The 23,129-nt window shown below is 41.5% G+C and overlaps 3 long non-coding RNA genes across 10 annotated transcripts in view; all 3 read right to left on the bottom strand.

The window, feature by feature from the left end:
• The window catches only part of LOC121031543 (uncharacterized), a 222,481-nt gene that overhangs the window by 166,423 nt on the left and 32,929 nt on the right, over nt 1-23,129 (bottom strand). The window lies entirely within an intron of this gene.
• The window catches only part of LOC121031546 (uncharacterized), a 135,188-nt gene that overhangs the window by 109,274 nt on the left and 2,785 nt on the right, over nt 1-23,129 (bottom strand). The window lies entirely within an intron of this gene.
• LOC121031547 (uncharacterized) lies at nt 1,705-22,091 on the bottom strand. Its single transcript, XR_005790777.1, has 3 exons — nt 22,080-22,091; nt 4,717-4,722; nt 1,705-1,880 (listed from the first exon to the last, which is right to left on the bottom strand). It is a non-coding gene; the product is annotated as an uncharacterized LOC121031547 (long non-coding RNA).

The following is a 23,129-nucleotide window of genomic DNA, read 5'->3' on the forward strand; positions in this document are numbered from 1 at the left end:
TAGGAGGAGAAAATAGGCAACAACCTCTTTGACCTCAGCCATAGCAATTTCTTGCTCGACATGTCTTCAAACAAGGGAAATAAAAGCTTTTAATGAACTATTGGGACCTCATCAAGATAAAAAGCTTCTGCACTGCAAAGAAAACAATCAACAGAACTAAAAGGCAACCAATGGAATAGGAAAAGATATTTGCAAATGACATATCGCATAAAGATTTAGTATCCAAAATCTCTAAAGAACTTACCAAACCCACCACTCAAAAAACAAATAATCCAGTGAAGAAATGGGCAGAAGACACGAATACACATTTTTCCAAAGGAGACATCCAGATGGCCAAGACACATGAAAACATGCTCAATGTCACTCATCATCAGAGAAATACAAATGAAAACCACACTGAGGTACCACCTCACACTGGTCAGAGTGGCTAAAATTAACAATTCAGGAAACAACAGATGCTGGTGAGGACGTAGAGAAATGGAAACCCTCTTGCACTGTTGGTGGGAATGCAGACTGGTGCAGCCACTCTGGAAAAGTGTGGAGTTTCCTCAAAAAATTAAAAATAGAACTACTTTACAACCCAGCAATAGCACTACTAGCAATTTATCCAAAGGATACAGGAGTGCTGATTCATAGGGGCACACGTACCCTAATGTTAATAGCAGTGCTTTCAACAATAGCCAAATTATGGAAAGAGCCTAAATGTACATCAACTGATGAATGGATAAAGAAAATGTGGTTAATATATACAATGGAATACTACTTTGGCAATGAGAAAGAATGAAATCCTGCCATTTGCAGCAACGTGGATGGAGCTGGAGGTTTTTATGCTAAGTGAAATAAGTCAGTCAGAGAAAGATATCATGTTTTCACTCATATGTGGAACTTGAGACACTTAACAGAAGACCTTGGAGGAAGGGAAGGGGAAAAATAGTTTCAGAGAGGGAGGGAGGCAAACCATAAGAGACTCTTAAATGAGAACAAACTGAGGGTTGACGGCGGGGGGGGGGGCGGGGAAGAGGGGGAAATGGGTGATGGGCATTGAGGAAGGCACTTGTTGGGATGAGCACTGGGTATTGTGTGTAAGCAATGAATCACGGAATCTACACCCAAAACCAAGAGCACACTGTGTACACTGTATGTTAGCTAACTTGACAATTAATTATACTTTAAAAATAAATAAATAAAATGTCACAAGTGGACACCGATCATTCCTATTGCTTCATTCATGCTCCTGGTCTCTCACTTGAGCTAATATTGAGATAAGCATGTTTCCTGAATCAGAATATGTATGCATGTTGGCAGCATATCTCTGGGAAAGTTACCCTCTGCCAGTCTGTGGGGCAGCAGTGTCCTTATTGTCACAAAAGATATACAGTAAAACCTCAGATTGCAAGTAACTTGTTCTGCGAGTGTTCTGCAAGACGAGCAAACATTTCTAATAAATTTTAACTTGATAAATGAGCGATATCTTGTAATATGAGTCGTTATATGACACCAAATGTCACATGATCACAACTGAGCCAACGGTTCTCCTCTCTCTCTCTCTCTCTCTCTCTCTCTCTCTCTCTGAGGAATTGTGGGTGATCATCTACCATGCTCAGATGCTCAGTCTCAGGCTGTGGTGTTTGGCAGAAATCAATGATTTTTCAGAAGGTTGGAAGGTGCCCACAACTGGCACTAGTGTATTTTTTGTCACTTCAAAGCACCTATGGGCTGTCCTTTGCTTTTCCATATAAGAGTGAGCTTAGGAATGCTGCACTTCATTCTAGGTCAGGCTGCCTGCAGATAGAGACCCTTTCATCTGCTGCCTTATTGCAAGTTACAGTAAATACAGTATGTGACAAGAGTTTATTAATACTGTACTGTAGTCAACATCCCTGCGAGCATATACAATGGCCCCCATGCAGAAAAAGATTCCATTGAGCCAATAGACTGCAATGATTTCATTAGTGATAATGAAAGTTATCTACACAATAACCCTCCTCACTCTTGTCTGCCTCATACCAGCCATGAAGGTTTCCAAAGGTAAGTGCAGATTAATTTGTTTTTCTTTATATTTTGTATTTTCTTTATTATTTTGTATTATATTACAGTATTGTGATCATTTTTATATGAACATTTTTGGGTTGTGGAATGAATCCTCTCAGTTTCCATTATTTCTTATGGGGAAATTCACTTTGATATACAAGTGCTTTAGATGATAAACCTGTTTCCGGAAAGAATTATGCTCACAAACCAAGGTTTTACTGTATTGCCTTTAACAACATTGGCCAGTAAGATCTGATTCCAAGATCACCAAACAACCTTTGGATTATAACTAACTTCCCTTATAGATTTGTCCCTACCAAGATAGTAAACTGATCAATAAACATTATTTTTCACTGTAAATCAAAACATAGCATTATGGTTTTATTTTTTTTAAGTGGGCATTTCTATAAATCCCCAATCTTCTGTTTTTCTTTATTATTTTGATACAGGGCTATAATCTCTTATCCACTATTCTGAAATCCAAAAAGAAAGTTGTTTTTTTCATTTGGCAGCAAATCTTGACATGAACAGATGCAAAGCTATTTATAGTCTCTATCCTACTCAATGAGAATACTGGTATATTTTGCTGCAGAAATATAATGTGTTTGATTACAAAGTATCTTTAATCTGTATATACTGAGACATGGCTTTTGTCTTTTTTTCTGCATCTATTGAGATAATGTAGTGTTTGTCCTTTATTATGCTTCATGGTAAATTATGTTGATCGATTTCTTAATGTTTGACTGCACCCTTCCCCCAATTTTTGCCTCTTCTACACCTCTATAGTCCATCAATTGTAGTGAACGTTCTTGAATTAAAGGTACAAATGTGTTTAATGAGACTTCTCACAATACCTGAGTCAGATGCCTTTTCTGTCCAAATCTAGCCTGCTTCTAATGGGGGCTGCATCATCAAGGAACAGGATATGGCTATGATTCAGGAAGACTAGGGATGCGCCTGAGCATCTCTATACAAAGCTCTACAGGCATTGCTGACATGCTCCTCCAGCTGAGAACCACTGCTCCAGAGAACTCTGTATCTGCTTCTCCCTGTGTCTCTGCTCCAGGCCCCTCACTACCAATCAGACATTCCCGCATTCCATCTAGCAAAGGACATTCCATCTAGCAAAGTGGGCAAAAGACTCACCATCCAAGAACCACCTTGGTTCTGGGGTAAATCCCACATTGGGTGAAAGTGTCCTTTGCAATCAGAAGAGCTTAAGTAACACAACTAGTACGCTGTGATGGCTAATTTTATGTGTCAGCTTGGTTAGGCCATGGTACCCAGATATTTGGTCAAACACCAGTCTGGATGTTGCTGTAGAGGCATTTGGACATGGGAGTAACATTTGAGTTAACGGTACTGTGGCTACAGGCTCTAATGTATTCCCAGAATAACCGTGTGGGAGACTTGCTGCCTCCAACACTCAGGAACCTGTCCCTAGCTTCTCAGCCTGATGGGGAATGCTGGGGAAGCAAGGAATTCACTGTATGTGTCTGCTTCTCACTGACCTCCCTAGAGCTCCCACTGCAGACAATAGCCCTTCTCACCTCACCCAGTGACTCAGTCATCATGAAGTCCAATCTACCTGTATGAAACACTTTGTCAAAAGGGCAAGGAAGACAAAACTCTCCATTTTTTATTTCCGCTTGAACAGGATCATAAACATTCCAACTTCTAGCCTTCCTACTTAAGTGCAGTGAGTTAGTGTTCTGATGATCTAGACAGAAGCTCATTTGTACCTAAATCAAGTCAGTGACATACATCCAGCACCTTCACCATCACACTTTTAAAACGAAAACCTGGCCTTTCTATGACCTCAACTATCTTGATGCAGTAGCAAGAAAATTGCGACTCACACTAAAAGCTACCTTCACATACATCAGATATGTTTACCTTCACCCATTCCTGCCACAATGAGGCTTTGGGAGTTGAGTTGTGGTCCTGTGATATCTAATGCATACATGACCTGGAAATTTAAAACAAAGCCCTTTGAGGAAGGGATTGCATGATAGGTTTGGAAAGCCAAGGCTTTAAGGGAAAGCAGTGCTTGCTTAAATTACAAAAAAAAAAAAAAAAAAAAAAAAGATGAAGAACCTCCTTCCTCTTCCTAAGATTCAGGGTGGGTTGGGTATTAACAGTAAGGGATCATCTCTTTTAAAGAAACATCTTCACGAATCTCGTCGGAAATGGAGTATTTGCTTCCCCATACTCTGATCCCTTTTTTATGTCCTCAAACTCGGAGAAAGCTTTTTAAAGTCACAGAACAGGTTTTTGATTAAACATTTTTAAAAAAATATTTGCATATGGTGACCTGGCTTTGGAATTTCTCATCTGCATTATCTTGGTGCCTTGATCAAAATCTCAATTTTAATATCCTGTTAGATAGATAGATAGATAGATAGATAGATATAAACAGATACAGATGTATAGAACCTATCTATAAATAAAGGCAAATCCATAAACATAGGAGGAGATCTTAACACATTTTTTGGAAACTGACATCAAGTAGACAACATCAATAAATATATATAAAATATTTAGAAATAAACAACAAAATATGCACAAAATCTTTATAGGAACAAATAAAAAACCTTATCAAAAGATATAGAACAAAAGGTGAGTGTAAACAGATGTTTCTGGATGAGAAAACTTAACATTGTAAAGATATCAATTATCCCTCACGTTAGTCTATTAATTCAATGCATTATCAATTGAAACCTCAGCAGGATTTTTAGGGAACTTAATTAGACTGTTCTAAAATGGCAGTGGGAGGGAAAAGGCACACTAATAGTTTAGACAACATTAAGAGAGAAGAACACAGGTATGTGTGTGGGAGGGAGGTCTGTGTGCCCCATTACACCAGACATATTGAAGGCTCTAGAATTTAAAACAGAGCAGTATCATCATGAGAGAAGAGAAATAGTTTAGTGGAACAAAATAGCCTGATGTGGGGCTCAAACTCACAAACTGTGAGATCACGACCCAAGCCAAAGTCGGAAGCTTAACTGACAGAGCCACCCAGGTGCCCCTAGAATGATCAAAATTTAAAAGATTGCTACTACAAATGCTGGCAAAGATATGGCAGTTATGGGCTACAAATTAATACAATATTTTTGGAAAACAATTTGACACCACTTAAAACTTTAAATGTTTTTACCCTTCAATAGAAGGAACCATCCATTCTATGAACATCTAGTTAATTCCTCGTCCAAACCAGGACACCCTTGAAGGCCTGCTGACTCTCTTCTTTCAATTTCTGTGACTCAACCTAGACCAGTGGAACTTCGTACCTTTCCTTACCTGTCCTGGCCCTGGCCCAGGGCCTTGGAAAGTATAGAACTGTGTCTGGCCTTCACTTGCCCGAAATGCAAAGCACCATTTGTCTGTATGATTCCAGGCCTGATAGCCACAAAGGTGTCTTCCTGTTGATCAAAAGTATGACCTGATTCTCTATTCTCAGATCCTAAGCATTAAGGGGAATGTTATCAGGTAATTGGTTTACCTCTCTCTAGACTAGGCAGGGACAGGGTGTTTACATCACCCCCATTCTGCCTCTCTACTCCAAATTCTTCTCTTACACCTGCTCATGGGAGTTTTCTAGCCTATTCTATTGGCTTGCATCTTTTTTGATCTTTTCTTGGTCTAAGACCAGGATGATCAGCCAGAGTCTAAAAATGTGATGCTTTATTCACTGAACCTTCCTAATTTCTACTTCCTCACTAGGTGCTGTTTCAAAATATGTTCATAGTTTCATTGACACACCTTCCCTCCAATGGTAGAGCAGAATTCCCAACCCTTCAAGTGTGGGCTGGGCTTAGTAACTTGCTCCTAATGAATGGAATAAAGTGGAAGACAATGTGCAAACTGGGAGAGCAGTTCACAAAAAGTAGAGCCACTTTCTGCTCACTCTCCTTTGAATAACTTATTCTGCAGCCAGCCAACTGCCGTATTGTGAAGTCATTCATTCAAGCAGCCTACGGCAAAGGCCATGTGGTGAGAACTGAGGCCTCCTCCCAATAGCCATGAGAGTGAGCCATCTTGGAGCACATTACTTTAACTCCTTTTAGTCCCAGTGGTCATCCTGATCGCAACAACACAAGAGATTATGAGGCAGACTACACAGATAAATTGACCTACAGAAACAGTGAGCTAATAAATATTCTTTTAATCCACTAAATTTGGGAGTAATTTGTTATGCAACAATATATAACTAATAACACTGGGAAAACTGGCAACATCTTGTCTCATGGCCAGAATGGAGGTAATCAAAAGGAGAAGAGAACCCAGACTGATATTTTTTATGAGCTGGATTGCGTTCTCCCTCCAAATTCATAGTTTGAAGTTCTAAACCCCAGTACCTTAGAATGTGACTACATTTGGAGATAGGGTCTCTAAACAGGTAATTAAAGTTAAATGAGGTCTTTGAGGCGAGTCATAATCCAGTGTGACTTATAAGTGTCACTTATAGTGTCCTTATAAGGAGAGATTAGGACACAGATACACACAGAGGAAAGACCATGTGAAGACACAGGGAGAAGACTGCCATTTCCAAGCCAAGAGAGAGACCTCTGAATGAAACTAAACCTGCTGGCGCCTTGATCTTGGACTTCCAAGCTTCCAGAACTGTGAGGAAATAAATTTCTGTTAAGACACCCAGAGCATGGTATTTTATTATGGCAGCTCTAGAAAACTGATGGAATATTTCAAATTGTTATTATATCATATTCTTCTGTTGGTAAATTTTTGCCTCACAATGTAAAGAACACTTATTCTCATACAGAAAGTTCTAAACTACCTTCCAAACAGTTAAAAATTAAGTCTTTGTCTAAAACTGTACTGTCTAATAGATTAGCCACTAACCACATGACTACTGAGAACCTGAACTGTGCTCAGTTTAACTGAGAAACTAAATTTTTAATTTTAATTAATTTTAATTTTAACTTATAACTGAAAGTTGTTATTGGAAAACTTTTAGGTGTGTTTGGAACAGCTTGGGTATGTGAATCTACTTTTTCAACAATAGATTTTATTAAATCTAAACACATGCCAAGTATTCCCGGTGAAATTTAGCATCTGAATTGAGATGTACTGTAAGTATAAAATATATCCTAGATTTCAAAAAATTAAGATGAAAAAAATAAATGTGAAGTACCCCATTAAAATTCTTATATTGATTACATGTTGAAATAATATTTTAGATAAATTAAGTGAAACAACATGTATTCTTTTATTTTATTTTGTATTCCTTTAATTCTATAAATTATCATCTGTTTCTTTTTAATTTTTTTAATATGACCACTAGAAAATTGTAAATTATATATGCAGTTTATGTTATATTTACATTTTTCTCATTGGTTAAATATTGCCCCACAGGGCATAATCTCCCTCCACCTCTTACTAGTAATTGTGTCACTTGGTTCCTCTGGGCAGTGGCACAGCAATACAGCACTTTATCTGGGTCCAGAAGTGATGAGTAAAGCCAGGGCCGTGTTTAGTCATAACCCGGAAATCTCTTGGCACAAGCAGAGCATCAGAAGGCAGAAACGAGAAGCTGGAATTAGAGTTCAACCCAGAGAATCTTCTGGCCATAGACTAGAACACAGGCAGAACTGTGGACCCTGGAGCAGGTCAAGTTGTACCTGCTCATCAGACTGGGTGTAGGAGGTGTGGTGCATCTGCCCAAATTTGCTACCCACCTGCTGTTTGAGAAGCCACTGCCCAGCCACAGCCCTCACACACTGGCAGTACCCTTCATGCAGCTGATGGGTATTCACCCAACTTGGTGTGGGATGAGATGAGGAGGACAGTATCTCATTTAGCAGAGGCCTAGGTCTGCAGACAGTGAGACTGAATGAGTCCAGGAGGGGGGTGCCTAACTGGCTGTAGTACGTCCTATGACACATCAATTCCATTTAGAGGCATATACTCTAAAGAATTCTTCATACATATGCATGAAATAGTATGTTAATTACAACATTACCATAATAAAGGGAAGCTGGAAACATTTATCTTTGTCCATCAATAGATAAATGCATAAATAAATTGTGTGTATTCATACAATGAACACTATACAGCAGCTCAAATAAGCAAATTAACCAAATGGAAATTTTAGAACCAAAAAATCAATAACTGGAGACTAAAAACTCATGTTGATGGACTCAATAGCAGAATGGTGATAACAGAGGAAAGAATCAAGGAACTTGAAGACAGTCCTGGAAGGAAAAGAGAAAGAGATCAGTGCCAGGGGGAAAAAAAAAATGTTTAAAGAAATAATGGCTAAAAATTTCCCAGATGTGACCAGAGACATAAATCCACAGATTCAGGAAGATGAGAGAATCCACCAATAGGAAATCAGCAAACAACAAACAAGGAAATCTACACTCAGGCACATCATAATCCAATTGATGTAAACTAGACAAAGAAACAAATTCTGAAAGCAGCCAGAAGAAAACAATGTATTTATTACCTAGAGGGGACAACAACTCAAATAACCATAGATTTCTCATCAGAAACCATGGAGCCAAAGGAAGTGAAACAGCATTTTTAAAGTGCTGAAGAGTGTAACCATCAACCCAGAATTCTGTTTTCAGTGAAAACATCTTTCAGGAACAAAGGTGAAATAAAGATATTCTCAGATGAAGAAAAACTAAGAATTCACAGCCTGCAGATTGGCTCTAAGAGAATTTTGAAAGAAGTTCTTCAGACAGAAGATAAATTATGTAAGAAGGAAACCTGGAACATCAGGAATGAAGTAAGAGCAACAGGAAAGATACTGTGTAAATATATTAGACTATTCTTCTTTTAAATTCTGCAAAATATGTTTGGGGTGCCTGGGTGGCTCAGTTGGTTGAGCATCTGACTTCAGCTCAGGTCATGATCTCACAGTTTGTGAGTTATAACCCCACGTCAGGCTTTGTGCTGACAGCATGGAGCTTCAGATTCTCTGTCTCACTCTCTCTCTCTGCCTCTCCCCACCCCCCCACTCTCTCTCTCTCTCACTCAAGAGTAAATAAACATTTTAAGAATTCTGCAAAATATGTTTGATGGCTGAAAGCATAAATCATAACATTGTTTAGTGGGATTTTTCATGTATATACAAGTAATACATAAGGCAACTATAGCATAAAGTAAGGAGGGCAGGGGTCTTGTAAGGTAGTAAGTTTTCTACATTCCAATTAATGTGGTAAAATAATGATTTTAAGTAGAACAAAAGAAGTTATGAATTTTGTAATCCTTAGAGCAACCAAAAAAAAAAAATACAAGGAGATATAATCAAAATCATGATAGAGGAACTGAAATAGAATATTTAAAAGATATTCAAATAACTCAAAAGGAGATAAATGTAAGAAAACTAGTTTCTTCCACATGCAGACCATTCTGACAAAATATATGATGTTTTGTCTCCAATCAGTTTTCCAATTCTCTGGGAATGCCAACTGGGCATCCTACAATTTAATTCAATTCAGACATTAACTACCCCAAATAAGTAAGTGCAGACCCTACAGGTTAAAGACTTGGTCCTACAAACTGCCCCACTTGGGATGCAGACCACAAGTTGAGCCCTCCCATACTTCTGACCGACTGGCTATAAGTCAGGGGTTCCCACATTCCTCTCCCAAGTTTCAGAAATTTGCTGTAAGAGTTCATAGAACTCAGGGGAAAACTTTACAATTACTGGTTTATTATAAAGGAGACAACTCAGGAATAGCCAAATGGGAGGGCAAGGTATGTGGGAAGGAGCATGGAGCTTCCATGCCCTCTCAGGGCATGCCACCAACCTAGCACCTTCATGGATTCACCAACCAGGAAGTTCTCTGAACCCTTTTGGTTAGGGTTTTTATGAAAGTCCCATTATGTAGGCACAATCAATTAAATCATTGGCCACTGGTGATTAAGTCAACTTCCTCCAATCCCCCTCCAGGTGTGGGGTGGGACTGAAAGTTCCAATCCTCTAAACACTAGGTAATTCCACTGGCAACCAGTCCCCAGCCTCCAAGGGTGATCTCATTAGCACACAAAAAGACACTTATCACCATGGAGACCCCCAAGAGTTTTAGGAGCTCTGAGCCAAGAACTGGGGAAGATGATCAACTTTGTATTTCTTACATCACAACATCACAGCAAAGAGGGGGAGACAGAACAAGCAAAAACACATTTATAAAATGATATACCTAAGCCCAAACATATCAATAATTACATTAAAAAGAGTGACATATGTCTATATGCACTAATGCAGAAAAATCTCTAAGACATATAATGTAAAAAACTAGTTACAAAACAAAATGTTATCATAACAAATTTTTAACATATTCCTATATATTCATGTACATGTATATTTTCAGCACAACACAAATGTATTTGAAAAGGTCTGGAAGTAGGGCGTCTGGGTGGCTCAGTCAGTTAACTTCAGGCTTTGTGATGATCTCTTCGGCCCAGGTCATGATCTCACAGTTTGTGTTTGAGCCCCACGTCAGGCTCTGTGCTGACAGCTTGGAGCCTGGAGCCTGCTTCGGATTTTGTGTCTGCCTCTCTCTCTGCCCTCCCCAGCTCATGCTCGCACTCTGTCTCTGTCAAAAATAAACTTAAAAAAAAAATTTTTTTTTTTTAAAGAAAAGGTCTGGAAGTATCTTCAAATTGAAATCATTCTTGAAAAGTCAGTGTGATTGGAGAGAAACAGTATCAAGAGGAACTTTTTTCTGTATAATTTTAATTTTTAGGACAAGAATGTATTTATGTATTACTTTGTCAATGAAAATAAATGAAATTGAATTAAATTTAAAAGAACATATTGTTTCACAGTGTGCTGGTGATACCATCTGGGAATCAGACATTTTTAGGTCCCCTGACTCAGGAATGTACCCAACTGTTATCAGCAGAATTTGTGAAATGGAGTTATCAGTGTTTCAATCTATTTCCTGTCTGTGCCATTTATCTTCTATTCCCATTCTTATTCCCCTTCCCAGATTTAAACCCTACAACCCAAGGGTGATGGGTTTGATCTTTCTTTCCTTCACCCACCCCAACATCATTACACTTTTCTAGAATTTAATATATTCAAAATTTTAAATATTCCTAGGTATGGCATTTATATTAAATATATTAAGCAGTCTTCCACTAACATTTTTAAAGTAACTTTAGAACAGTGTTTTTCAAATTGTAGGTCTTGATCAGTAGTGGGTCATAAAACTAATGTAGTAGGTCTCAATTCACATTTATTTCTAAGAAATGAAATAGAATAGAAAATATCCAAGTTAAGTGAAACTGTAGTGAAGCTGAAAATTGTTTTGTGAAATGTTTGTTTCCTTGGTGTAGGTGTGTGTGGTTGTGTGTGTGAGGGGGGCTGGGGGGTGTGGAGGGTGAGGGTAGGGCTGGGGGGGTGAAGGGTGGGGGTAGGGGTGTGTGTGAGGTGGCTGTACAGGAGGGGATATGTGTGGGGTGGGGTGTGTAGGGGTGGGGGGGTAGGGATGGGGAGCGTGGATGTGTGTGTGGGGTGGGTTGCAGTAGAAAATGTACTTCTTTCTCTGGGTTGAGGTAAAGGAGGAAGCAGAAGGAAAAAGGTGAGGGGCGCCTGGGTGGCGCAGTCGGTTAAGCTTCAGACTTCAGCCAGGTCACGATCTCGCGGTCCGTGAGTTCGAGCCCCGCATTGGGCTCTGGGCTGATGGCTCAGAGCCTGGAGCCTGTTTCCGATTCTGTGTCTCCCTCTCTCTCTGCTCCTCCCCCGTTCATGCTCTGTCTCTCTCTGTCCCAAAAATAAATAAACGTTGAAAAAAAAATTAAAAAAAAAAGAAGGAAAAAGGTGAAAAAAACACTGTTTCAGTGAAAACATTTTATTTATTTATTTATTTATTTATTTATTTATTTATTTAAGAGGGGGAGAGAGAGAGAGAGTGAGTGAGAGTGATAGAGAGAGAAAACATACTGTCAGTGCAGAGCCCCATGGGGGGCTTGATCCCAATGAACCATGAGATCCTGACCTGAGCCAAAATCAAGAGTCCGTATCAGACTCTTAATTTAGGCTCAGGTCAGGATCCCAGAGTCATGGGACTGAGCCTCACATAAGGCTCTGCACTGGGTGTGGAGCCTGCTTGGGATTCTCTCTCTGTCTCCCTCTGCCTCTCCCCCGCTCATGCTCTTGTGTTCTCTCTCTCTCTCAATAAATAAAAATTTAAAAAAAAGAAATAAACTTGATGCAATTTACCTTTCCTTCTGATACTGGCACAATTGTAGATACTCAAACATTAAACAAATGACTAGCCAAAAGATTCTTCTTTGTGGGGGCCTACAGATGTTAAGCAACTGAAATTTTTATGAACAATGCCATTTAGTCATTCTTTCATTCAACATTTATTTAGCATCTATTATGTGATAGGCCTCAGTGAAAGAATCTTTGGAAATTTCAGGGGGAGAAAATAAATCTCCTGCATAGAATAATGAACAAAAATAAATAAGGAGTTTGCATAGGGATTTATGCTGGTTTTATTTTGTTTTTTTGTAAATGGATGTTTTTAGGATGTAGTCTAATTCTTTTTTTTTTTTTTTTATGTTTATTTATTTATTTTTGAGAGAGGGAGCACAAGCTGAAGAGGGGCAGAGAGAGGGTGACACAAAATCTGAAGTGGGCTCCGGACTGTCATCACAAAGCCCAATGTGGGACTCAAAGTCACAAACTGTGAGATCATGACCTGAGCCAAAGTTGATGCTTAACTGACTGAGCCACTCAGGTGCCCCATAAGCTAGTTTTGTAATACAGATATAGCACAGTGAGCAGAGGCATGACCCCTGAGAGAAAAAAGGAGCAATCAAGCATTCATACCCAGACTCCCTGTCTCTGCATGGAACAGGTGGGTGGCCAGAAAGGACTGTGGGAGAAGAACGGGTGCCATGGTGGAACCGCAGCTCCATGCAGCATAGACCCCCTGGGCCAGGATGTGGATCTGCTGGAGCCAGAAAAGATTCTCTTCACCAGGACAGGTGTGGCTCTTGCTTACAAGACTGACTCAAAAGGGTGAGAAACCATGATGATTGGGACCATCATTTGGAGAGGTGAGTTTTGAAAATAAGGAAAGGTGAGGGTAGTGAAGAAAGGGAGACAAACCCACAAGGGAGGTAATATTGTAGGGATGTGGAAAAGAATTACTCCTGAGAATGGCCTGTGTCATGCCACCATTGTTCTCCCACAGTGACCCAAGGTGAGTCATTATGAGGTTGGAAAATATGCCAGTTCGTAGCTGAGTTGAAAGATATAGAAAAGGGACGGTCTTGGAATGACTTCAGTGTGGGAAGACGAAAGAGTTCTGGAGACGGACGGGGGTTATGGTTACACAGCAATGTGAATATACTTCATGCCCCTGAACCAAACACCTAAGAATCATGCTACAACAGCAACCATAAAAAAACAATGAGATCTTGCCATTTGTGAGAGCATGGTTCGACCTAGAGGGGATTATGCTAAGTGAAATAAGTCAGACTGAGAAAGACAAATACCATATAAATTCACTCATATGTGGACTCTAAAAAACAAAACAAACAAACAAACAGAAAGCAGAATCAGACCTATAAATACAGAGAACCAATGGTTGCCAGAAGGAAGTGGGAGGATGGACAAAATGGAGAAGGGGAGTGGGAGACACAAGCTCCCAGTCATGTAATGAACAAGCCATGGAAATGAAAGGCACAGCATAGGGAAGAGACTCAATGATTTTTGAATAACTTTGCATGGTGACAGATGGCAGCTACACCATATGTGAGTACAACATAACAGAGACTTGTCTGATCACTGCGTTGTACATCTGAAACGAATGTAACACTGTATGTCAACTATACTGAAATTTTAAAAAACTTAATCATTACTATAGTAAATTTTATGTTCTATGTATCTTGCTACAACAACAAAAAAATAATAAGCTGAGGCTTGAAAGATGAAAGTGTAAGGCAGACAAGGAAGGGGGACACAAAGAGACTTTTAGGCAGGGGAACGGAATATGCAGCCTTGCGTGAAGTCTTTCGATTATGAGAAGAAGAAAAAAAAAAAAAGGTCAGTGCCACTGGAGGGTGGTGTTGGCAGAAGGCAGGGGACAGGATGACAAATCAGGCTGGGAGGTAGTTACTCTTGGAACCAATCAGTCACTAAACCTCACAGACCAAACCAGAGAAATGTACCCTGGATCCCTGCTGCCCCTGCTTCAATGGGGACCCTAAACAGTTTTTGGTGGTAGAAATAAAACCATCTCTTAACTGGGCCCCTCCTGCCTTCCAGTCTCCCCTCACTTGGCTACCAGTGGATGTGACCACAGGCTCTGGAGGCAGATGGCCTGGGCTCGAATCCTGGATTTACCACTTGCTAACTATGACCTTGGGCAAATCACTTGGCATTCTTAAATGGCCATGGGTAAGAGTGGCAAATATAAGTTCCTGTGCCATAGTGGTTTTGTGAAGACTCAAAAGCCAATACAAACATATATAAAATTCAGGCAACAAATTCAGGTCTACAAAAAATGCATCTTTATTCTCCTGTCATCAAACTTCCTATCTTAAGCAATTATTCTAATAGTTGCCAGAAAGTTAAGTTGTCAATACAAGGCATCCCCGAGGCTTTCATTTCAGAGACTTCCCAGAGCCATAGCATTGGTCTGGCAGAAGCCATCTGATCACACTCTTGAGAGCAGGACTGAGGGAGAGAGGTGACTTCCCTGAAGAACCGACAAGTGATGTGGGTCACGGAAAGGAAGAAAGACAGGGTGCCCCAATGAGCAAGTAACTGCTTTGGGCTCCTGGTAGGTTTTGCCAGATAAAATACAGAACTCTCAGTTAAATTTTAATTTTGGATAAACCATAAACAAGTTTTTAGTATGTGCGTGTTCCAAATATTGCAAGGGACATAATTTTACAAAAAAGATATTTATCATTTATCTGAAATTAAAATTTAACTGGATGTTCTGTATTTTTATCTGCTAAATCTGGCAACCTTAGCTACTGGGGCTCAGTCCCCATGAGAACCTCTCATGGGGTATGCTGCAGAGATGGAATATGACCCAGAGTTGTCCTCAGTGAAAGGTAAAGCAGATGGGGGTATTTATCCCCCCAGCCCATTCACCCTTGTTTGAAGACTCCCCCAGCATTTCTGGCCTCCCTTGCTCCCAAGCTGAACATCCTCTGGTTGGCCAAAGCTGTCAGGCGTCGTCACCAGTGCTTGCCTTAGACTGCTGTCTGAGAATGCTGGGTGCTGCCACAATGGTCCTTACAATGTGACAAGGCACTGAGTCATTGCATCCCTATGTTTTCCTTTGGCCCCCAAGGCCAACTTACCCATATGTTTGGGTAAATATATATATAAATAAATATAATAAATACATAATAATTTTATTATATAATAAATAATAAAATATATAAATAAATAAATAAATATTTAGAAAGGAATTGTGGGCCCGTGATAATGGACAAGGGTTCTTGCATGACACATACATTCACACCTGTTCTCTCAAAGAAGCAGTCCCCATCCCACCCAGACACTAGCAGTGGCCGTCTGTCCCTTTCCTTCGGTATCATCCACTGCAGTAATCTTAGACTACAGACAGCCACATCACGCATCAGCCAATCAGCCCATCTTAAGTAGAGGGCCTCAGTCAGGCTGGGATCCAGCAAAACAAAGAAGGCTATGAGAGGAGAGGCAGTAGGAACTGACTCTAGTTGCCTTGTTCCATTAGAAGTGACTGTCATTGTACAAGAAGGACCTCTGGTCACAGAGCTGGAGGAATTATCCAGAAGCTGCCTGGCCTGCTATATTAATCAATCTGTCAGGAGTGAGGGTTGCCCTCTACCACCCTGGGACCACCCTCGTGGAAGGCAAGGGGGCACTGCAGCATTGGTCATTAGTCAGGGCTCTCGGGAGAGGAGAAGCACCTCTGTATCCCAAGGAGAAAGGTCTTAGAAGCTTGCACAATGGTTGGAAGGTGTGGGGAAGCAATATGGAGACTGTGGCTGGTTCATGAAATCAGGAAGGGGGTTAGCCTAGGGAAGCTGCTGACAGTAATCCAGCTGTCTACACCAAAGCAGGTGCTTCTTAGGAGGTAGCTGGAGGCTACAGCAAATCATATGTCTACCATATGTCCAAGCATCTGTTCACAATGGCCAACAGAGACACTGACTTGTCTTCTGCCTTCCAAATGTCCTGTGTGTACCTTTAATCGGCAAACTGTAACTCAGAGGCATATAGGAAAGTGATAGGGGAGAACGGAGCTCCAGACTTCCCTACAGTGCCGAAGACAACGGGGAAAGGGACAGGGATGACACCAAGTTGACCAAGAAAACTTGGTGCAAATAAATTAAACCATATACCCATATCAAGGGTGGAATGCACTCAGGATGCCATCAAAGCCCATGGCTCCTCATGTATTAGGGCAGAATCCCTAGAGCAAATTAAGCCCAGGCCAATGTGGTGGCTTTGTAATTCTGCCAGCTTCTATTTCCCTCTCAAATGTCAAACTGCCTGAAAGTCTCAGATATGGATCTACCACACACATAATTCCCATGTGGCACAGGCCTTCTTTCCCTCGGCCTGGTAGTGATCTCAAGTATGACTAGACTCTTCAAAGCCCGGGCCCAAGAGACCAAGGTCCAGAAAGAGAAAGGAGTTTTCTTCTCCCCCACCTAAGTACTCCCTAGGGCATCCCTTTGCAGGGCCCAGAGCCTCCCTGATAATTGACGTAAATACCCAAAGCCACTGCTCTCAGTGACACCAGAGGGGTATGGCCTGAACCCATGGCCGCACAGGACAGCCACGTCATTGTGCAAACACATAACAAGTCACCATAGAAGACATAAGCATACACAGTAGCAGGGAGTTTATTTTGTTACTCTCTCAGAGGTCTCACAGGGAAGATGGTGGAAAATGAGCCCAAGAGAGGAAGGAGATTCAGAGGAGGAAGGTGAATTCAGGGGGCATGCTGAGATACAGCTGTCTGCAGAAGAGCCAGGCAGGTATTAGCGGCAATAGCTTTCTGGAGCCAGGATTCTGGGCATTCTTCTTGCTGAGAATACACAGTAAGCTCACTCACCATCCTGCAAGTTCCTTAGTGTTCCAGATTCCCTCTTGTTCCCCCAGGAGTTTCCCACCCTAGGGGAGCCCCTGCGGATCTGTCTCATCTCCACCACCCCTTCCCCCATCTCCCCTGCCTTAACAATAGCCATTCACGGATGCACTGAGCATGTGCTAGGCCTAGGGTACTGAGTATGATAACTTGGTCATCAAAGACTGGCCACTTGATAAATATTAGTTGATTGAATTGAACTGATGGGAAAGGCTCAAGTTGATTAAATTATTTTTATTTAAAAAAAATTTTTTTGGGGCGCCTGGGTGGCGCATTCGGTTAAGCATCCGACTTCAGCCAGGTCACGATCTCGCGGTCCGTGAGTTCGAGCCCCGCGTCAGGCTCTGGGCTGATGGCTCGGAGCCTGGAGCCTGTTTCCGATTCTGTGTCTCCCTCTCTCTCTGCCCCTCCCCTGTTCATGCTCTGTCTCTCTCTGTCCCAAAAATAAATAAACGTTGAAAAAAAATTTTTTTTAATTTTTTAAAAGAAATTTATTGTCAAATTGGTTTCCATACAACACTCAGTGCTCATCCCAACAGGTGCCCTCCTCAATGCCAATCACCCAATTTCCCCTCTCTCCCACCCCCCAACAACCCTCAGTTTATTCTCAGTTATTAAGAGTCTCTTATGGTTTGGCTCCCTCCCTAACTTTTTTTTTTCCTTCCCCTCCCCCATGGTCTTCTGTTCAGTTTCTCAGAATCCACATAAGAGTGGATTTGGTATCTGTTCAAACATATGGTATCTGTTCAAGTTGTTTAAATTATTATACCTTATGCTGTTTCCAGTCAGGGTCAGACTGAACCAAAAGCAGGAAGAGACCAGTTATGCCTGGGATGTAGGCCCTGTACTCTCAAAGTTCCCATTTGTGCTGCCACATCCAAATCTACCAGCTAGCTGGTCCTAATCCACCAGCTAACTGCTGTGATGTCAAGAGAAGAATGACATCAGGTGACACCAAGGACTGTGGTCATTTCTAGAGGCATGAAGTTCTGGCTCGGGAGGAAGCAAGTCACTCCTCCCCATCCCCTGCCATACACACTGGCCTGGTTATGCTTTCTCCATGCCTGAGACAAAATGTGGTTAGTAATCTTAGTCCTCTGCCTCCCTTTTAACTTGATTAGAAGGCCATCTCTGTGGTTCTGGTCTGGCTTTTCCTCCCTGAATATAATCAAGAGAAAAGATCCTTACTGGTCTCCACTGTAGGAAGGCAAACCCCAGAGGCCTGAGCTAGACTGAGACTGGCTAGGCTGAGCTCCCACTGTGAGCCTGGCCCTTGGAGGTACAGAAGCACTGACCATCTAGTACCTCTCTGCCTTTTTGGGCATCTGAAACTCACAGGACAGAACTGAGCAGGACAGAACATGAAGGCTGTGATTGTGCTTTGTCATTATGTTGAGAATCCAAATCCCAGCCAATACCTATTATCCCACTATGTCTTGATGGGAGCCTTAGAAATTGGAACTCAAGGCAAAGCTTACATGCTAACACTTTATTGAATGGCAAGGCAGAGAAAGTGAAGGACAAAGGGCAGTGAACGGGGGACGGAGGGCAAGCAAACTCAAGACGGTGTGTTGCAGAACTGTCCACAGCCTCACAGAGAACATTGACAGTTGCTCAGTCATGCACGACAATTGGGAGAGGCTGCAGAGAATCACAATGCTTCAGAACCATCTGTCTGGGACAGAAAGGACACAACTTTATCCGTCAGCTCCTGTCTCTTACTGGTCCAAGTTCACCCCAAGAGGTATGAACTCTCCTCTATTTCCTGGTTTGTTAGCAGCTTCTGGGGAAGCCAGAGCACCCCCCCCCCAGGTCTGATAGAATCAGGTTGATTTTCTAGAATTCTTGTGGTCATATAATATGGGACAAAGAACGACATAGTCTTGCTTCCCTTTGCTTTCACCATATTTTTTTTTTCAACATTTATTTATTTTTGGGACAGAGAGAGACAGAGCATGAACGGGGGAGGGGCAGAGAGAGAGGGAGACACAGAATCAGAAACAGGCTCCAGGCTCTGAGCCATCAGCCCAGAGCCTGACGCGGGGCTCGAACTCACGGACCGCGAGATCGTGACCTGGCTGAAGTCGGATGCTTAACCGAATGCGCCACCCAGGCGCCCCTCACCATATTTTTTTAACTGAGCATAATATGGGGTGTGCTTGTGATGATATAAGAGTCTCCTCCAATAGATCCTTGGTCTAAAGTGTCTGGAGTATTTCTCAAGTACTTGAAAGTACTTAAATTTTAAGTAACAGGAGAAAAATATTAAAGAATCTATTATTTTATAGTACATTTAGGTATTTTTAAATAATACGTATTAAAGAAAAAATTTTTTTAAGTACAAAGATGGGGCACCTGGGTGGCTCAGTCGGTTAAGCATCTGACTTCAGCTCAGGTCACGATCTCATGGGTCGTGAGCCCCACATCAGGCTTTGTGTTGACAGCTTGGAGCCTGGAGCTGCTTCAGATTCTGGGTCTCCCTCTCTCTCTGCCCCTCCCCCACTCATGCTCTGTCTCCATCTCAAAAATAAATAAATGTTAAAAAAAATTTTTTTAAGTATAAAGATAACCACAAAGTGCCAGAGAGCTGGACACAAGCTCTTAACTCCCCTTTATTCTTTCCGTTGCTGCAGGAATAAGTGTCATGCAGGTGTAAACTGACACCACCTCCCTCAGCTGCACCACATCCCTCTTGCTCTCTTCCCAGTGTGTTCCTAATGCTGTGGCATGGGACTCATGGGTAGTCTGAAACTGCAAGGAGGTTAACAAGCCCTGGGACAACCCTTAATCCATGGGGAAGGGAGCTGGTGGATAACTGATCCTGCTCCCAGCTTTTGAGTGGAGATTCAGTGGATCCCAGTGGCTCAAGCCCCAGCCTCCCACAGTATAATCTGGGAGACTATGTATAAGTGGCTCTTGAGGGTGTTGGACCAAGAGGAGAAAGACAACGTTGGACAGGGGGCAGTTTATGGATTTGGGAGCACTCTTCCATAACTCAGATTTAACATCCTGGCAAGGTCACCTAGTGCTGATTCTATACATTGCTGGGATGGCTCCTTGAAGCTTGGACATGACAATTAGCCTACAATAAGTGTGGTGAAGATGCTGGAACTGCTTGGCCAGTACTGAGAAAGGACTCAGAGGCTCTGATACGTGGGAATTTGAGAACAGAGTATTACATGAGGCCAGAGAACTACCACCTAGCATCCCAAGCCAAAGTGTGAGTCACTAACGGGGCTTGACTGAGAGTTCTGCGTCAATAGCTAATAGCTATAGTGTCCTGTGGTCAATAGAGATAAACATCCAAGTACAGTGTTATTTGTCCTGTATAATTCAGCAGGGAGGGTGGGGTGGGGTGGAGGAAGGAAGAGGGAAGAACTGTTGAGCAATCACCACAGCGAAAAATCACAATCACTTATTAGTTTCTAGACCCAAAGCCCATTGATTGAAGGGATGACCCATTGTGGAAAGACATGCCATAGCATGCAAACATACATAAGTATTTCCTAAATTCTTCCCCAGTAGGAACTGCAACCATTTACAAAAAGAAAAAAAAAAGGCACTGACAAAAAGGGAATACCCACAACTTTTGAGAGCTATTGAATTCAAGGGGCGAGCTGACACTGAACCAGGGAATCCAAAATACCATCATGGTACTCTGTTAGAGGGGGAGAACATCTGCTGTAGAGAAGCATTATGGAGGCCAGGTGATATATTGGTGACCACCACCTCACTGTGTCGCCCTTCAGGACAGTGGTGAGGGATGTTCTCCCAGCGGACAGTTCTTCAAACAATACTCTTGGATGTCAATTTGATATAGACAGAGAAGTGTCATGAGGTAAGATTCTTGGATGATGAATGGCCTGCCTAGTTGGTCAGGGACCTGGAGGTCCCTGTTCATTGTTCTTTGTTCAGCCCTTCCAGAGCAAACTGTCTCAACAACTCTCCTTTTCTCCCTTCACTGAAGACATTTTAATCAATGATCTCAAGACTAAAATATCTAATCTTCCAAGCCACGAAAGACTGGCCAATTTGTGAAAAAATGTAGAATTTCTAGTTGGTAATGACAAAACAAACTGAGACAGACTATTCAAAACGCAGACAATAAAAGGACTAATTTCTTCAATGTATGGAAGTGAGGCAAGTGGAAAGCATTAACAGCAATGTAGTAATGTACTATGAACTGAAGTACCACATTGTGGTTTAAGGGGCCATTCTACATGTCACAAAGTGGCAAATCTAAGTACAACCCAAATTTTTATATACAAACTTGAAAAATTATAACAAGTTATGAAGTATTGAAAGACATGGTTGATAGTGGGAAAAATGCACAAGATTCTCAAGCATTCTGTAAGGAGGAAGACAATAGAAACACGTGGCCCCCATGGAAAATCTCTTACTTGAAATGGATGACAAACTGGCATTCAATTTGAACAAAATGTCTCCTAAAATAATCCAATCCCATATAGTAAGTTCATATTTCCCAAACAAATTTCTGATTAGAATTAGGTTCTCAGGGGTAAAACGCTCTGACTTGGCTGACATGACATCATCAACCCTTTAGTTGGTAAATTTACGGGAGCAAAATATCCTGCCACAAATCCATTTCAGTAAATTTAAAAGCCGGGGCATTTGCCAATGGTCTGAACATCATGAGTAAGAGGACAGTGAGGACCTGGGCCTGCTGAGCTAAAGACTTCAGACTGGTAGTAATCCTACTAAGGTAAGATGTTTCAGGAATCCCAGTGCCAAGCAGAGCAGGTGGTCCCACGTGCTCATGACTTCTCCCTTGGAGATATTTTAGTTCATTCTGTTGCTGTTATGAAAGAAGGCAGGAAGTCCAGGCTCTCTTTCCAGCCACATGCCTTTCCCATCAGATGGAAGTACAGCTTCTTCACATAGGGGAATGGCCAGTGAGGCTTTGCAGAGGTAAGAAAGGTGACAGGAGTAAGCACTGACGATAGTGAAAAGGGACAGGAAGAGGATAACCACTCTGAACCTCTTCTTTGTATTTGTTTTATGGGCCACATTCATATAAACCAAAATACATTTTTAGGTGATTCTGAAAGATGAAATGGTAATCCCAAGGGCTTTCAGGTACAATGACCTAGTACGTGTCACAATATCTGAAGGAGTAACTGTAACAGTGCCAAAGTCTCCGTGGACTATGAGAAAGGAGTATCTCTGTATATTGGGTGTGTATGGACATAAGGATTGGGGCCAGTAGAGTTCTTCTCTAGGGGAGACACTAGAAGACATTTGTATTAGTTGCCCTGAGACAAGTTCTAGGACATTTGACCACTACAGTGGGTTATTATCTAATATAAATTCAAATATTTGAAAGTATAAGATGTCAAGAACATGATTCATGCCATCAACTCCAAACATCCTTGCAGTAGAAAACAAATATTCACACCCTCTGTGCCTGAGACTGAGCAGTGGAAGACAGGAAGTTTTCCCAATACTACCTATTTACAAGCTATAACAGAAGAACACAGATTCTCTTCCTTCCTCTAAAACTAGATCTGTGTCCCCCTCTGACACACTCTCTTAGTACACAGGCACCTCCTTTCTCCTCCTCCCCTTTCCCTTCCTCAAACAGACCCCTAGACTGGCAGTATGTCAATGAGATGTGTTTTGTAGACCCAAACAATTGTTTTAAAAGTTGAATTGGTTGTCAACATTTTAGAAAGCACATAAACCCCCACAAAACTCTAGATTTCCAGCCCATTTTATTTTTTAGAATACCTGCCTGACCCCTCTGAAATATTAGAGTTTGAAATCTCTACCCCTGTGGCCGTGTTTGCCTCACCCAAAAGACAAAGTCTGCCTTGTTGTTTTGTTTTGTTTTGTTTTCCTACTTACTGTTAGCATCATAGACCATTGGGATGGGATAAGACTCCAGAATATTTGTCATCACTCTTTACTTCTTTTAACAGATGAGGAAATTGATGGGTAGGAGATCAGAGAACATGGTCAAGGTTATACACTGATTGGGAGTAAAAGCAG

The sequence above is a fragment of the Herpailurus yagouaroundi genome, unplaced genomic scaffold, assembly GCF_014898765.1.
Source record: "Herpailurus yagouaroundi ecotype Mexico unplaced genomic scaffold, PumYag 141, whole genome shotgun sequence".
In the NCBI taxonomy this organism is placed as follows: domain Eukaryota; kingdom Metazoa; phylum Chordata; class Mammalia; order Carnivora; family Felidae; genus Herpailurus; species Herpailurus yagouaroundi.